The sequence below is a fragment of the Callospermophilus lateralis genome, chromosome 11 (assembly GCF_048772815.1).
Source record: "Callospermophilus lateralis isolate mCalLat2 chromosome 11, mCalLat2.hap1, whole genome shotgun sequence".
Taxonomy (NCBI): Eukaryota; Metazoa; Chordata; class Mammalia; order Rodentia; family Sciuridae; genus Callospermophilus; species Callospermophilus lateralis.
Window position 1 is genome coordinate 104,363,161 of NC_135315.1, and position 18,550 is coordinate 104,381,710.

The window sequence follows — 18,550 nt, forward strand, 5'->3', positions numbered from 1 at the left end:
ATCCTCGGCAGTATCTTGTTGTCTGACTAGTTGAACATTTAGGGTATATCTTTATAATAACTTGTGACAACAGTTATGGGTCATGGTAAGGAAATTAATGGTTGTATTGAATTCAAATCTTCACAGGTAAAATCATATCTGGAATATTATGTTTAATCATTGTACCTACATTTTCACAGAAATTGGAGTATACCCATAGGACAATGACCGGGACAGTGAAAATAACATACAGAACACCTTAGAAGAAATGATCAGATTTAAATTTCCATTTTATAAAGAGAAGAGTTGGTTAAAGATATTGAACACATTATCCTGGGGTTGACACTTAAACTGAGTCTAGAAAGCACAAGAAACAACTAAGATCAGAGAATAATGTTACTAGGAAATTCAGTATGAGATGGAATTCCCTGAGAACTATAGCTGTCTGAAATTAGAATGTTTTCCCATTGTTAGATGCCTGAAAGAAGGCGGGCAGGGAGGTGAAACAACCTGCTTGAGAAATTGTTGAAGATTCATGACCAGAGTACAGAATTGAATGATGAAACCCTATAGATTTCCATAATTTTGAAAGTCTGTGAATTTAAGATATTTCCTCATGATAAACTATTTTCAAAATGCCTCAATGTTCCAATGTTCAAGACAGGAATCCAGTACATTAAACTGTACAAAATTGCTAGTTTTGTAGGTCCAAAATTGTTGAGTCACAGCAATTTCATGTGATTACCTTAACATTTATAGCTCTCTAATGTCTGCAAGAGGATAGAAATGAGGAGGGGAAAATGCATCTCCTTAGTACTTGCTCTCCTAGTACTGTTGTTAATACAATTCAGGAGGTTATATTTATTTCATAATTACTCAGATTAAGCATAAAATATAAAAGCAAATAATGCTAATTTCCAATACTCCAAATTCCCTATACCTTGTTTGATTTCCCATACCTTGTTGGTCCAATAGCGAAACAAACAATAACCAAATCAAATATCAAACAAAAATCAGATAAGTTAATAATTGCCAAGTTCTGAAAATTGGAGAATACTAAGGACGTTATGCTGCATTTTTATGGCTGCTAGTTTTATGTAATTGCAAGCAGATTATTGCAAATGAACTTTTACGAATGCTATGATATGGATAATTATGTATAAAGAAACTTGAAGCCAAATAAAAGTAACAATTGGGAGGAAGAATGGGAAAAAACTGGTACTAGTTACGATAACCCTGTAAACATGAGTTAGGACATGTACAGTCAAGGCTTATTGTCACTAAGTCTTTAAATAACCCTAAGCAAGTCATGAAATCTCTCATAACCTTGAATTAGTTCATCTGTACCATGAGTGGATTGGATTAATTGAACTGTAGATACATTTCAAAATCATAAATTCTATTGCTGTTTGATAAGATTTTAAATGTAAAATATAGGAAGTGCCATGTAAGAAGAAATTTTAATAGGGTAATCAATATTTTATCATGATTAAGTTAAAATACTTATACCCAAATTATTATTAACATATAGTCCTTGTGAGGAAAGTACTTACATAATGCTGTTTTTATTTTTATTCCTGTATTTTGGTTGAAGTCATTGCATCGACTTGCTTTGAAGATTAGACTGGTCACTTGTTGGGTCTCTTACCTTAGAGAGTTTGGGAATACTTCCGTCAGGGTTTGAAGGGAACTAACTGACTTTGATCCTAGCTGCTGTTCTCTAGAGACCCTTCCCTGTCATTGGTGTGCTGGCCTGTTTCCCATGGGCTGCTTCAGCCAATAACTGAAAAAATTGGGAAATTGGAGTAGGTCCATTGCTGGAAGATACGTAACTTCTCTGAGTGTGGCTCTGGCTTAAAGGATACCCCATGGTTTTGCCAAAGTTTCTCCAACTGCTCTGCATTTTGAGAGAGTTTCACCTGACTGTTCCTCCTTTAATTTTCCCTTCACTCAGGGTAGAAACTGCCTTCAAATTTGACAGTCCCCCTCTATTGTCCCCCACCTCCTTAACTGACACATGTTTCCACTGACAATTTTTTTAACACATGTAATCCTTTCTTGCTTCTTGCTTCTTGAAAAACCTGGAATAAGAGAGCACTTAAATATTTCATATTTTATTTAGTTTACTTATCTGCAAGTTGAAGATAATACTTAACTAACTTGGTTATTATTAAGTTAAAGAATATCACATATGAAAATTGAGCATACTTCTTAAATAATGCTAGCATTTACTAGTATGGTGTAGCCAATCTAGGAAAGTCATTGACAATATTTTTGGGTCTCATTATCCTTGTTCAAATTGTTCCTGCAACCTAAATTGCCTTCTTATCTATATATCTCTGTTTCTCACATTTCTTATTAGAATCCACATTAAGCCACCTCTTTCACCGAACTTTGAAATAGTTGTAATTTTTCCCTCTTCAGGACTACTATTGCACTTAAAATATTTTGCCTTGCACAATCATCATGCCCCATTCTTAAGTATAAGTATTATGGGTCCAAGGTCACTCTTGTACATATTTTTTGTATTTCTGAAATCTGGTACTCAGGATACTCAATAATTATCAGTAAATAATACAAATAAGAATAAAAATAAAGTTGGTTTACAAATATTCAGGAGACATATTAAATAGAAATTTGCCAAAGAAAAACTTCAATGTTATTTTTTATTGTTTTTGTTGTTGTTAAGTGTAATGAAGTTATTTATAGATTCAAAGAAGGGAATCACAAAATAGGTCATGTGTTTGATGTTTATTGCAGTGGATACTCTATGGAGAAGATCTTGAGAGTGAGGTTTAAGATCAGTGCTGCAATTGAACCTTGGATTTTTTTTTACCAAAAAATTACAGTTGCCCATACTTCTTATTATAACTTACTAAACATGCATCCTGTTTCCCTGGAAGCAGTCACTTCATTATTTTCTAGCATTAATAACTAATGCATATGCTAATTTGTGCTATGAAACTGGTGAGAAAGACATTTGAGTCTCAGGAAATAATGACCTTTAATGTTTTTAACTAAGATCAGTAACTCTAATGCTGGGAAATCAACTGAATGGCACTAGCAACAATTAAGCAATGAATATCTAATGGAGCCCTGGGACCTGGAGTGGTCTGATAAATGACATATGTCATTTAAATAATACCAATATTACTAAAATTAAATTGATAAATATGCCAATTAAAATATATTGTATTATTCACTGCAAGGAGAATATAATGAAGACTGTTAGGCATAGACATACAATGGTAGGATTCAGAGGTTGGGTACTTGTTTTAAACATGATAATTTTATTATTTGAATTGACAGGTATTCCTACACTATCAAACATAAAGGAATGAAAATACAAAACATATTCCATAGCTAATCCTAAATGACACTGTCTCAGATTATCTCTTGTCTTATTCCCTCCATTAGTGCAGGTAATCGAGTATTTGAATTTGAAACTGCAAGTTTATCTCATTGTTCCATTATAGATAATAAAAGTGACCTATGTGAGGATATTAGATTACTGATTTTACTTAGTATTCACCTTATGCTTAGAAGGTGTGAAATTGTTAACTCGTTCAAATTAAGTCATTATCCAGTTATGTAACAAATAGACTTCTGCTTAAAAAGCTTAATTAAGCAGGTGCAGAGAGAAAGAAGCAGCTCCATCAAATGCTTCATGAGACCCTTTCTACTGCTGTTCTTTATTTTTATGTCTCATTAACAGCAGAATTAATTATCACACACTGTACATAGAGGGCAAATTAGAAGAAATTAAGTGTTCTGCATAATCTTCTTAAAAATATCTTAAATAAAAAAGGAGTTGGGGAGTTTTGCTGTTTTTTTTTTCCTTTAATGAACAATAGCCTGGCATAAATTTGAACCTTCTCATCACTGATTGAAGGGTATAGGGCAAACACTAGACACCAGTTTATATATATTATTCATCGATAATATATTATATAAACATCTATACATATTAATACAGATATGCAGACCATGGCTCAAGCAACAGAAATTCATTTCCTCAAAATTTTTGGCTCTAGAAGTCCAAGATTACAGTGTCAGCAGATTCATTTCCTGAGATCTTGCCTTGCAGATGACTCTTTTTTTATTACAGATTTTTTTCTTTTTTTTTTATTAGTTACACATGACAGTACAATGATCTTGAAATTTCATACATTTGAATCAAATGGGGTATAATTTCTTATTCTTCTGATTGTATGGGTTGCAGAATCACATTGTTATACATAAAGCAATAATAATGTCTATTTTATTCTGCTGTCCTTTTTTCCCCCTTTCCCCTCCCAACACTTCTCTCTACCCAATCTAATGTGACACACTTCTTTTTCCCCCCTCACAACATCATACATGTATTCTGTATAATGATGAGGGTCTCCTTCTATCTTCCATGCAATTCCCCTTCTCCCTCCTTTCCCCTCCCACCTCTCTTTCCTATCAAAGCAATTGGTCAGGGTTTTTTTTTTCCAATTAATTAATTTATTTTTTTATTGGTTGTTCAAAACATTACACAGCTCTTGACATATCATATTTCATACATTAGATTCAAGTGGGTTATGAACTCCCATTTTTACCCCAAATACAGATTGCAGAATCACATTGGTTACACATCCACATTTTTACATAATGCCCTATTAGTAACTGTTGTATTCTGCTACCTTTCCTATCCTCTACTATCCCCCCTCCCCTCCCATCTTCTCTCTCTACCCCATCTACTGTAATTCATTTCCCTCCTTGTTTATTTTCCCCTTCCCCTCACAACCTCTTATATGTAATTTTGTATAACATTGAGGGTCTCCCTCCATTTCCATGCAATTTCTCTTTTCTCTGTCCCTTTCCCTCCCACCTTATGTCTCTGTTTAATGTTAATCTTTTCTTCCTGCTCTTCCTCCCTGTGAGGATGTGGGGAAAAGGGTACTCTTGTACATTGCTGGTGGGACTGCAAATTGGTGCGGCCAATTTGGAGAGCAGTATGGAGATTTCTGGGAAAGCTGGGAATGGAACCACCATTTGACCCAGCTATTGCCCTTCTCGGACTATTCCCTGAAGACTTTAAAAGAACATACTACAGGGATACTGCCACATTGATGTTCATAGCAGCACAATTCACAACAGCTAGACTGTGGAATCAACCCAGATGCCCTTCAATAGATGAATGGATAAAAAAATGTGGCATTTATACACCATGGAGTATTATGCAGCACTAAAAAATGACAAAATCATGGAATTTGCAGGGAAATGCATGGCACTAGAGCAGATTATGCTTAGTGAAGCTAGCCAATCCCTAAAAAACAAATACCAAATGTCTTCTTTGCAGATTACTCTTGCTCACTGTGTCTTCACATGATTACTCTTTGTGCTAAGTGTGGTCTGTGTCCTATTCAAGGAGATTTTGTATTTGTTCTAATTATTAATGTGAATCATCCACTTATTTGTAGTACTTTGTAATACATTGTCCTTAAAACAAAACAAAACAAAACAAAAAAAAAACAGAAGATCTATACTTAGAGAAAATATTCACAAAATACACACTTGACAATGGACTTGTATTTAAAACACAAAAATAATTTATATTCAACAAAAAAAATGACACTGTTAAAAAATTGGAAAGAAAAAACAATGGGCAAAACATCTGAATGGACATCTCACCAGAGAAGATATACAAATAGCAATAAAGGCAATGAAAAGGTGTTCCAGGCCTCATATCATCAGAAAGTTGCAATCTACAATGATGAAGCCCAAATACACACTTCTTAAAATGGCTAAAATCTGATGTAGATGAAAAAGAACTCCCATTCACTGCTATTAGACATACAAAATGTTTTAGCCATTTTGGAAGAGAGTTCAGCAGTGTTTTACAAAGCTAAACATAGATTTCCCATACAATTCAGTGATCATATTCCTAAATATTTATTCACATGAATGGAAATATACATGTCCATGCAAAAACCTGCACACCGCTATTTACAGAAGCTTTTTTTTAATTGTCAAAATAAGTAGAAACCAAAATGAACTTCAATAGTTGAATATATAAACAAATGGTGGTGTATTCATATAATGTAATCTAATTGTGTGATTAAAAGAAATGTGCTATTATGATACAAAGAGACATGGTTGAAAGTTACATACATATAGTGAAATGATAAAACTATTCTAAAGAAGGTGCTTATTGTATAATTTCAATTATATGTCATTCTAGATAAGACAGAATTATAGAGACAGTAATGGGATCAGTGTTTCTCAGGGGCTTAAGGGGAATGAGGGTTTCACAAATAGTGCAGGGCATTTATAGGTCAATGAAGCTATCCAGCATGACACTGTAATATGACTTCATGCACTTTTCAGAACCCATTGACTTTACAAAATAAAGGGTTTACAAATACCTACACAAAATTAAACTATGGGCATTAATTAATAATTTTAAGTAAAATTTAGTCCAGCCATTGAAACTAATTCCCACTCTAATGTTCAATGTTAATATTAAGGAAACTGTGTGAGAAGAGGTTATATGAGAATTTTTCATATTTTCTGTGTAAGTTTTCTAAAGAATGTCTATTAAAATATTTGAGTAAAAACTACATTGATATAGTCTTTATTATTTATCCAATGATAAAATTTCTCAATTGAATTATAGATTTTATATAGACCTATAACTATATAGGTATTTATAATATTCATATATAATATATTGTATAAACATCTATACATATTAATATAAATTATTTATTGTACATGAGGTTCTTATAACTTATGAGTTGTAATGGAATGGAACATTGAAAAATCACCCACACAATATCCTCCTAAAATTTATTATAATTGTTCTTACTAGCAAAAGACTAGTTAGAATCATTAATGCTAAGAATGACATATTACAAAATGCAAAAGTAATGTTCTATTAAAAGAATTGCATTAATTATTTTCATTTTTGAAATTGTCCAGGCATTTCTAAACATATGCTTGTTAATCTGGATTAAAATTTATATTTAATTTATATTAAAAGTTTAATTGTAGTACATCTTGTTTTGGAGTGACATCTCACAGTTTTAGTATTTCTTATTTAAAGTTTGGGAATCAGAAGAGCTTCTAAATATTTCATTTTGTAATCTATGGGAAAAATGTGTTTTTTGATAGTAGAAAGAATAATAGTATTGCCATATAATCCCCTTTTTGTAAATAAGTTTCATTTTATTATGAAAATCTAGCATGCATTATTTAAAGAAATATCATAAAATTTACTTCTGAGGTTTAAAAATATTATGTTCTTATTGATTCAAGCCTATTTCCCATGTTTTAAGACTTTCATGTATATTTTCAAAAAATTAATCTAAATAATCTAATTTTGAAAAACTGAGCAAAATTTTGAAAGTCCAAAATTCATTAGGGGATATTTTATGTTGATATTTAATACTTTGAAATTTTAATTTAATTCTTACTTTATAAGATGGCTAAGTTTTCTGTGTACTTATGTCTATCTTCCTACTATCCATATACTTGTAAACATTTAAAGAATATCATAGAGACAAAATTATATGACGTAAGATTGAAGTTCTAACAATTCAAACTCAAGTTGTTCCAGCATTAAAAAAATATTTGTTAATTGTTGCTTAAAATTATTCTAATGCCATATATTTAATTCATAGTTAATTCATGCTTTCTGTTTTAGTTATAGAATTGATTACTTATAACTCTTCAAGATTTCAAAGGCATATTATGTCAATGACATTATATTTTAAAGAACAGAGCTATCATTTGTACTAAAAAAATTGTATTTTAAATTCATGAAAATAATTTACATTTAATTGAATTAAGACATCAATAAAATATATGATTAAAATCTCAGTAGTTTTTAGAATTTCTCATAGAAGAAAATTGATATATGTGCATATCCATGTTTATTGCAGCAAGAATCACAGGAGTCAGTTTATGGAACCAAGCTAGGTATCCATCAATAGAAGAATGGAAAACAATAATGTTTCCCATATATATTCCATGAAGTTGTATTCAGCCATAAAGATTAATGTCATGTCATTAGCAGAAAAAAATTGATGGAACAGGAAAGGCATCATGTTAAGTGAAATAAGCTGGCTCATAAATGCAAGGATCACATATTTTCTCTCCTATGTGGAAGCTGGATAGGAAAAAAAAAGTGCATGTGCAGGGAAACCAGTGGATTAGAGGAATAGGATCAAAGGGTGGGGAGAGGAATTAAATTGGTCAAATTATGTTTTGTGCATGTGAAAAATGCCACAAGGAGACCCACTATTCTGTATATGGTTATACACTAATAAAAATATTTTAATAAAGAAATTTACCCATTCAGAAAGAGGAATAGACTTATACCACCCTGCAGGTAACACATGAACATTTAACCAGAGAGACATTTGTTGTTTTAAAAAGACAACAAATTAGATGAAGCAGGAAAATGCTCTCTCTCTGTCTCTCTATCTCTCCCTCCTCTCTCTCTCTCTCTCTCTCTTTACATAAAATGTGATTTTTTTAAAAAAATCTCAATATCATTTGTTCATATTTGATTTTAAAAAACAAATATTTCTGGAGGCTTTATTTAATGAATGATCTTTTCTAGAATTCTAGATATTGTTCAGTGAAAAACAGTAGACACTGTATATCTTTTAAGCTTGATAGATTTTGTTCTTAAAACATTTCTTGAATACTCAGCAGAAAAGTAAGATAAAGTGACTAAACTTATACTACTTATCACTTAGATATGAGCCCAACTGATTAGAGGGTCATTTCCAAAGAACTATCATTCATAAATTAGTTTTGTAAATTGGTACTTATTTATTACTAAAAGCACTAATTACTCATCTGAAAGTAATAATACTTTGCATTTGTGAAATACTTTATGCTCTTCAAAGTGATTTTGCATGCATTATCTCATTTGATGCTGAAGGAGGGAGTCTGTTCATTGAGCTTTCCAGATGGATTGGGGAAATCAGAGTACTCAGCCATGACTAATGTCCCCTCAATCCAAGGTGAATATATAAGTGGTGGAGTTCTATCTATAATAAGGGGATAAAAAACGACATCCTCTGTTTTATTAGAATAAAAGTTATGGGAATGGGCCCACTGCCCTCTCAAGGCCCTCTTCATGATCCTTTCTTCCCATGTTAGTTACTGTCAGAACAGAACTCACATACTTTATTACAATAGATCAGATCCATTATTCTTTATTTTATTCTTATTTAAGTATTGAGAGGCAAAAACACAAAATAGTGAAATTGATTATTTAAATCTAAAGCCTTCACTGAAGCCTAATTCCCAACCTAGTAGAAAAAAGGACTATAATTATTGGACATTTTCATAGATCATAAGCTAATTCTTGAAATCTTTTCTGTAATGCTAAGTAGTAATTTGAGGGTTTTTTTTATGTTGCTAAGAAAAACTCTTCTACCCGAAAAAAATGTATTTCAATTTAAATATGTATCAAATTTACTTCTTTATGTAAAGATTTGGTACATGCTGACCACTATTTCAATCTCTGATTTATTCTAACAAATAATGTGGCAAAATCTCAACAACAGGTAAGGGCTCTGTACTTTACTGAAGGATAATGTGTCTCTTGGGTCCTTTTGAATAAAACGAAGTAAAATCTCAGCCAAAAACCTTATGCAATTAAAGGTCTTAAAGTAAGTTATTGATTGAATTTCCTCAGGCTCAATTTATTCAAACCAATATGCAAATCTTCTATTTTTGTATCTTTGACAGATTCATATTAAATAACATTGGGAAATATTGTAGTTAGATTTTGTTTCCATTTTCTTTATTGGCCTTGCAATAAATCAATGTGAAGACCTGGTTTCTCCAGCAACACTTTTGATTGTTTTCAACAATTTAACTGTTATTTCTCATTAGCCATTATTTCTTATTTTCTAAGCTCTGATTTAGAGCAATACCATGAGTATTAATCTTCAGATACAATTCAGGTCCTTTCCACTGCAAGCTGCCCTCTGTAAGTACTCCTTTCACAGGCCCCCAGTGACGTCAGAGGTTTTGGAGGTCATTGATTCCATTATATCTATTTGTTGAATAAGTCCTTCACTCTTCCCCTCACCTCCATCCTGCTACCAAAGCATTAATTTGCTATAATCTGGAAAACTATAGCAGAAATATTATCGGGCTTTGATCATTCTTTACAAAGTCTAGATTAAAATTAGAATTTGGGAGATGATGCAAAATAATAAATAGTTTGATTTTTTCTCCACAAAGAAAAGGTATTGGCTAAATCAGTATTATTTTATCTATTTTAGAAAGACAAAAATGATACCTGGAATGTAATATCACTCTCAAGTCATATAATAGCTGTTTCCACATGATTGTTTCCAATCAAGAATCATGCCAGCAAAACCAGAAAATCCTCTACAGAACTAGAGAAATCCAGCAACAAAAATAAAGTTGCCATGTGAACCATCAAAAGAGAAAAGATCCCAGTGTGCTTTTCATCAGTCTGGATCAGTGCTTTGTGGATTCAGGAACATGCAATAAAACTAAAACCGTTGGAGAGAATAGAATCCCCGCTAAATGGGAATGAAGTCAACCTGATGTTTTCCTCTCCTTCCTCTACCCTCACATATGCCTCCCATAGGTAGTCTTCATTAGAATTGGCCATATGATGGACACTCAATGATATGACTCTTTGCTATCTCAGTCATTTTTTACACTTCTACATTCCTTTCTCAAATTTGATGGCATATACATAATTTGCATTAAAAGACAACTATTTATAAATATTTTAGCTACAGTAAAATTACTACCATGTGCCAAGCAGTGTGGTATTCACTTTGACTGCATTATAGTCAATCCAAAGAGTCCCACAAAAGATATATTAATAATTTATCTTGAATAATGGTGGCTCACAGTAATTAATGAAAAGGAAGAAGTTAACTAGCTAGGAAATAGTGACAATAGAACTAAAATCCAGGTTTGTTTCATTCGATTGTGTGTACTGTTTCCTACATTTGTACTATATAACCTAGAAGCTTAAAGACTTTTAATGTAAACAGATATGGCCAACGTATGTGATAAACAACCATTTTTTAAGGGTAGCTGCCATCTCTAAAAATATGACAGCATATATTTTGTCATTGATACTGAGATATTTAATAGAATCAACTATATTAAGTGACACTTAAGTTAAAATTAAGGGTCATTAAGCCCTTGCTACTTGGCATTAAAAGATCCCCCCCACCAAGCTGAAAAATATGAACTTGTCTAATTCTAGGAAATTCTCTTTAATAACTACTAATAAGTCCATTTATAATTGTATAGCCAAGTTTTAGCAAATATACATTTAAAAACACACTTATACTTACTGAACAGACTGTAATTTTGTTCAAAATAATTTGTAAATTTTAATTTCAGTGGGTTAAAAATTCAGAAAAAAATAACTTCAGACAAAATTACTTTAAAGCTTCTTTAAAATTCTGTAGTACATTCAATGTGTGTGTGTGTGTGTGTGTGCGCGCGTTTGCGTGATTCTATGAGACAGAGAACTTACTGCTACAGCTTTTTTTTGGGGTTTCATTAATAATTTCTTATCTGTATGATTTCTTATAAATCACTTTGTTATATTTGGTCTCTTCATGCTATATTGATCTTTAATGAGATCTGACTACATACTTCCAATATGAAGAAATTTTAAATGATTTAAAATTTTAAGTTTAAATGAGTTTAAATGATCAAGATATAATAACAATGAAGAGCCAATTATTACAATTATAGAATATTTCACATAATTCTAAATATTACATAATGAATTCCATATCTGAAAATGTGATTTACTTAAATCATATAGAAAAGTGCATGGTGAAGAGTTATAAAATCTTTAACCTATGCTAACTTTAGTGTAGTTTACACACACACACACACACACACACACACACACACACACAATAAAACCTATAACAGAACAACTGGGAAATTACATTACTTTATTAAGGAAAACAAAATGTTTAATATAAAGTTAATGAGGTCATGATTTGTTCAAAATATGAAATAATGAAAGATACATGAATTTTTTTGAAGTTCACTGAAAAGAACTGTGAATGTAGTTTAGGCAGTTTTAACTATAAGAAGAATTTTGCTATAATGTACAGAATGTTTCAGAACTATTAGAATTTATTCTAAACTCAGCAAATACTTAGAATTATAAACTATTTCAAAAACATTTTCTCTTCTAAAATATTTAAATATAAAAAATAATATTCTTGTATGTAAGTTAGTCATATATTTCTAGGTCAGTAACTCTGACATTATAATACAATTTCTTAATTATTTAGGAATTGGCCATTAACTTTGAATAGTATGAATTTTGTTTTGTTCTTTACTCCCCTTTTGACATGCTAAAATTTAAAACAGATGCTAAAATTCAAAACACACAGGTAATTTGATGACTTTAATTACTATTATGTCATTTGAATCAATACTTATATTATCCATAGTGATTTATTCATTGTAATTATAAATCCATATTCTTTTTTTAACCAAATTTATTCTGCAAGGTTTGTTGATGCAGATTTAAACACTTAATTTTTTTCTTTGTCATGAGAAATAATTTAAAGTGAAGAGAAATGGATTTTTATTTAATTTTAATTCAATCAATAACTGCCAGACATTTATTATGATATAAAACTATTTTTGAGACAATTTAGATGCTAGTTTAGTATCTTATGTGAGACATATATACGGTTGTTGAATAGAATGGATATTTAACTTTGGTTTTATAGTTAGAATTACTAAATTCAACAAAAATGCATGTCTAAATAGTGGTATCAAAATCTGTCCTCTTGTTTTAATATTTGGAAAAATTCTTATTCTGATAGTCATTGTATTTTGTAAGTATTAACTTGTTTATTGATTATTCTATTTTTCTCAAGAAAAATCTAAAATATCATAGGATGATATTTATAATAATTTAGTTTTAATTGCACCTTTGTATTTAAACCAACTAAAGAGATTCTTTTTCACAATTGCATTCTGAATTTTCTCTCATATACCCCTATGAAATCCAATGACATTCACATTCATGTTTGTTCACTTAATAAATATTTATTTATTACATAAATGTTTGCTACCTGCCTCCAGTGAGAATGTCACTGTGATAGCCAACAGTTTGTGTTTTCACTGTCTTCAAATAAAGGTGAGAGAGAGGAAAACAAAACTTTTAAATTAGAAATGGATCAATGATATAGTAGAAGTAACAGACTAAGCAAGATGACATATAGTTTATAATTTGGTAATAACTAAAAATTTTTATAAAAATTCATCCCCTGAGCTAAATAAAATCATCTAAGGTCATTTTTTTGTACTCAGTAAATCAACTTTCTTACCATGAGCATGTTAAGTCACAGAGAAGGCCAAATTTGTTCTAGATGAGTGACCAGTGAAAATTAGGTAACACAATTTTTGAGAAGAAAATATTGTAGAATTAATAAAATGCATGAGGAAAGTTTTTGTAAGAAGCATAATTATGTAGCTTCAAGAAAAGATCTTATGAATATTAATTCTTGGATACTGCTTAGTATATTTGAAAACTTCTTGCTATACTATATTGTGATATTATAAACTGTTGCTAACAATTTCTCTGTGACTATAATTTGAGGTTTTTCTTATCATTTATTCAATTTCATTAAGTTTATTGTTCATAAAGATATGTATTCTGCCATAAAACACAGCTATTGCTTTGTTTTATATTTCTGAAGTTTTACCAATTTTTAAAACTGCTGATTCTAGATGGCTATGATGTGAAATATTTAAAATAAAATAGATTAATATTATGAAGGTAGTTACTACCTACCCCTATTTAAACGTTTACTAACTTTTATTTATTCTTGTCCCAAAGTATGTGTTTACTTAAAACAAGATTTATTAAGCAATGTTCATCAATTAAAAACACCTGGAAATAAACAGATGCTAAAATTCAAAACACATAGGACATTTGATGACTTTAATTACTATTATGTCATTTGAATCAACATTTATATTATCCATAGTGATTTATTCATTATAATTATAAATCCATATTCTTTTTTTAACCAATATTATTTCACATTAATAGAATATCTTCCTTTTTTAGTTGGAAAAATTATGTGACAAATTTGAAAACAAGATAACTTATTTAAGTTCCATTTTTGCACAAACTATAATGTAGTGGGACCACATAATACATTTTTTAAATCTACATAACTTAAATTTAATATTTATGCAATTTTTCTTCTAATCTCATTTGTTCAGTCCATGTAGAAGTGTACAAAGAGATCATTGAAAATTATTAATGGACTAAGTAAACATTCTTGATTAGTATATTCAGAGTTATTAACCCTAATTCTCACTCAGATTACCTAATAGTGGAATAAGTATATTAACTTGAAATAAAGAAAAACATGCACCTTTGTAAAATATCCTTTTAAATTTCTAAAAAAAAGTCTAAAGACCATTTGACAATCACATAAAATGGCATCAATGAAATAAATTTATTACATGTATAAACATTATATAAAGTATATTATATATATAAACATTTTTTGAGGGTGTACCAGGGATTGAACTCAGAGGCTCTCTGCCACTGAGCCACATCTTCAGCCTTATTTTTCTATTTTACTTAGAGACAGGGTCCCACTAATTGCTTAGTGCCTTGCTTTTTCTGAGGCTGGCTTTGAAATCACCAAAGCCTCAGCCTCCAGTGCCAATGGGATTACAGGTGGGCATGACTGAGCCTGGCTATATAAACATTTTTAAATGATCAATATTTTACTAATACTATGGGTCATTGTTTCAGTTTATAAATCCCACACTGGTATTGCATAATTTAATATATGTTATGCCAACCATATTTTCTTCTTCCTTTTATTCCTTAATATTAAACAATGTTCAGGCTGTTCTTAAACAATCTGCTTACTAAGATTAGCTTCCAATAGTATGATCAAACTGCCTCCTGTCCTTGATACTCAATATTTTGAGAAGAAAAATATTTTAACCTGATTTAAACACTGTACAATATGTACATGTACCAAAATATCACATAGTAACTCATTATTCTCTACAGTTTTATGCTTTTATTTTTCACTTAAAATTTTAATTCAAATTAAATTGAATTCAAATAATTGACAAATAAAATCAGTAGTAAATAGAATTTATATAAATTACCAGAAAATTTTATTCAATGTATAAATATGAAATTGCCACAAACTATCTAATGCTGATATTCAGCTTATTTAAACCATCACTTGATAAGCAAATATAAAGACCTACTAGTATTTTATTGAGTATAGATACAGAATTAAAATATTGATGGTTTTCAAAGACACTTCAAACTAAATGTAAAAGCCTGTAAATGATAATTCATCATTCAGAATTACATAAATACATACATTGAACAAGTTTATAGTAAATAGATTAGGTGGACCCATTAGACATTGCTGGTATTAAAGCCATTTGAATTACAAAAAATGTATTATCAGGTGGCTCAATATAATACATTCTGTGAATGAAAGGTGCTGCCCTCAAATACATTAATTGATAACTTAGAAGTTATATATATTATGTAATATAACTTAGAAGTTACATACATTAGGTAATATATAACAGTATATATATATATATATATATATATATATATATATATATATATATATATATAATAAATATTTAAGAAATTTGTTAAAATACAATTCTAAATATAAGTGATCAAACTGAAATGATCTTACACAGATCTAAGGTGTCTAACTTTATACAGATACACAAGTGTCTTGTACTGAATACAGATGGAATCTCAACAATTCTTGTTAATGAATATTCCCACTTTCAGTCATTGTATGGGAAGAAGTTTACTAGGCATATTGTGCTCATCCAAAGAAATAAAAATAACTTGCTTAGAGATAAATTTTCTTATGTTATAGAGGCATCTAAGTGGAGGGGGAACTTATGTTGTTATTTTTATTAGATACAGTTATGAAATTCCATTGTAATGGTATATGTAAAAAATGTTCCTTTTTTCTAGTTGTTTATGATCAGAAAATTGATGTTTCTTTTCTTTATTTTAGGAATTAATTTTTGTTCTGCAATAACAGTTTTTAAATATTATTATTTTTTAAATTTTTTTCTAATTAGAATAACAACTGATTATTTAATTAAAAAAAATAAAGTACTTGCATCAGTTACTTTGTTCTTGTCTGCTTTTCAGCAAATACAGCACTTTAACCAATTTTATTTGTAAGTATGTCCAAAAATTTATATTTTTGAAGCCTCTCTTTGCTTTAAGACATCTTTTCACTGGTAGCTTCCCCTACCCCTTGCCAAAATGAATGAAAATATTTTCTAGGTCTCCAGATGCCAGTGGGAAATCACAGTCAAAATATTACAGAAAGAGACAGAAATGGAACCTCAAATGTGTCACAGAGACAATAGACCATTTAGACTGAGAAGATATTTCAATCCTTTTTTTTGCCATTATGACTCATTTTCTCTTTGGAGAAAAGATTATTCTTGAATTCCTAACCTGAACTTAGAAATATATTAATAATTAATTTATTTGATATATTAATTAATCTCATAGACAAAACTCTAAGTTATCATAGATATTATATCATCTCAACCTCTATTGTCTGTTCTCTGGTCATGCTCATTGTGGAAATTTGAAAACCATAGTAATTGCAGGGCTGGGCGAACACTTGCTTGGCCCTGAATTCAATCCCCAGTACTACAAAAGCAAAATGCAGTCAGTTGCAGGATACTGTCATTCACAGGAGAAGAGGTAGGCGACTCTCATGACTGGCATACTTATCTACAGAGGCAAAGAAAATATGATTTGTGAACATCAGAGACTTTTGCTTGTCTAATGATTTAAATTCTCATTATTTTATTCAGCAAACTGTGTTTAAAAGAAATTGTGAAAGACTTTAGGAGGCCCTTTAAAAACTTTAAAGTTGAAGGATTAGCTGGTTAAAATGTATAGAATTCTCCTTTCTTGGTAACTTATAGATTTTTCTCACAGTGGTTCATATTTTCCACTACCATACCACGAATTCATTAAGAAAACACTAGCCACAAAGTAAACAACATTACCCATCAACTATCATGAAATTTGGGGAAGATGGTAATCAAAATCAGTCCATATGAGAACTGTTGGCAAGTGTTTGTCTAGTCAATCAAAGCATCTCAAGTTTAATTTTGTTCTTCTTACTCATATGAGAATTTTTTCAAACATTGAATGTTGTATTGTAGTGTATGATTTTTACAATGTTTTGATTGTGAATACAGACTTCAAAAGTAACAACTAATACCATTAAGAACACTATATGATATCAAATGTATGAGTGTCTTTAATCAAAGCATAAAACACATGAATGACACACCATGTATCAGATATTATTCTTAGGACTTTATGTGCAATGCTTCATTTGATCTTCCTTTAGACATAAATAGGGAACAGGCAGAGAGATTAAGTAGTTTTTCTATCTCAAGGAATCTTATTCCAGAATCTATTGTTCTCTGTGCCTATTATAGAAACTAATTTTAACTTATGTAAAAAACTCATTGGTTTTTTCTGTCACCTACCCTTTTCATGATGACCATGGTGAGTGCAGTTTTCAAACCTGTTTGGTAACAAAGACAGAACATCTCACCAATTTAATGACCTTTTCAATATGTAAAACATCTAATGAATATTAGAAAAAAAAAAACTTTGCAAACTTTATGAGATTTTATGCAAGCCTATATGTTAAGAAAAAGAGTTTTATTACTTATTTTAATAAAGGCAAAAGTTTGATTTCCACTAAAGAATATGGTGAATCTTCACAGTAAAAAGATAAATCAAAACAAAAAAATATTTTGTAAAGAATATTAGTCTGAATTTAAAGTTTTGCTTACTCATATTCAGGCTATGAGATATTATCGCAGAATATCTAGTTTCTACTTACCACAGAAATACCTGACTACCATATTTCCTATCAATACATAGACAATGGATAGATAATTGCAGAGGAAATGTATGCAAATGTGTGCATACATATTATGTCTTCAAAATCAAAGTTATTTTGTGATTATGATCAAGCTTCGGGAAAAATCAAGTTTAATTTTCTACTCATTCAGGCTTCCTGGTAAAATCCTGTAGTTTCTTTGATCTCCCCCATTTTCTCCTGTCATATCTAGCTTTCTGGATGCCTTTCCAAGTTTTCTTTCCACCATTTTTGGGTCCCTTGCGGGAAGAGCAAGGATCTCTTTGTAGTTTCCTCCACCTTTTTTTTTTACCTTTTACTCTTCCCTCCTTTTCCACAGGATACAGTTGTCTATAATGCTTTCCCTTTTGGTTGAACCAATGACATTCTAGAACTTTGAGGAATCCTCTGTAAAACTGATGTCCTCAAAGATTGCTGTGTCTTTCTTTTGGTTGCTGTACGAGGAGTCCTTCTGAAGCTGAATTGAACTTACTAGCTACGTGTCCTGTAGTTTCCTCAGAGGTAAACTGGAATAAAGGAGCTTCCTAGGTCAGATTTCTGACATGAAACCGAGTGGGTAACCTGGGCTAATCAAATTGTTTAATAATGAC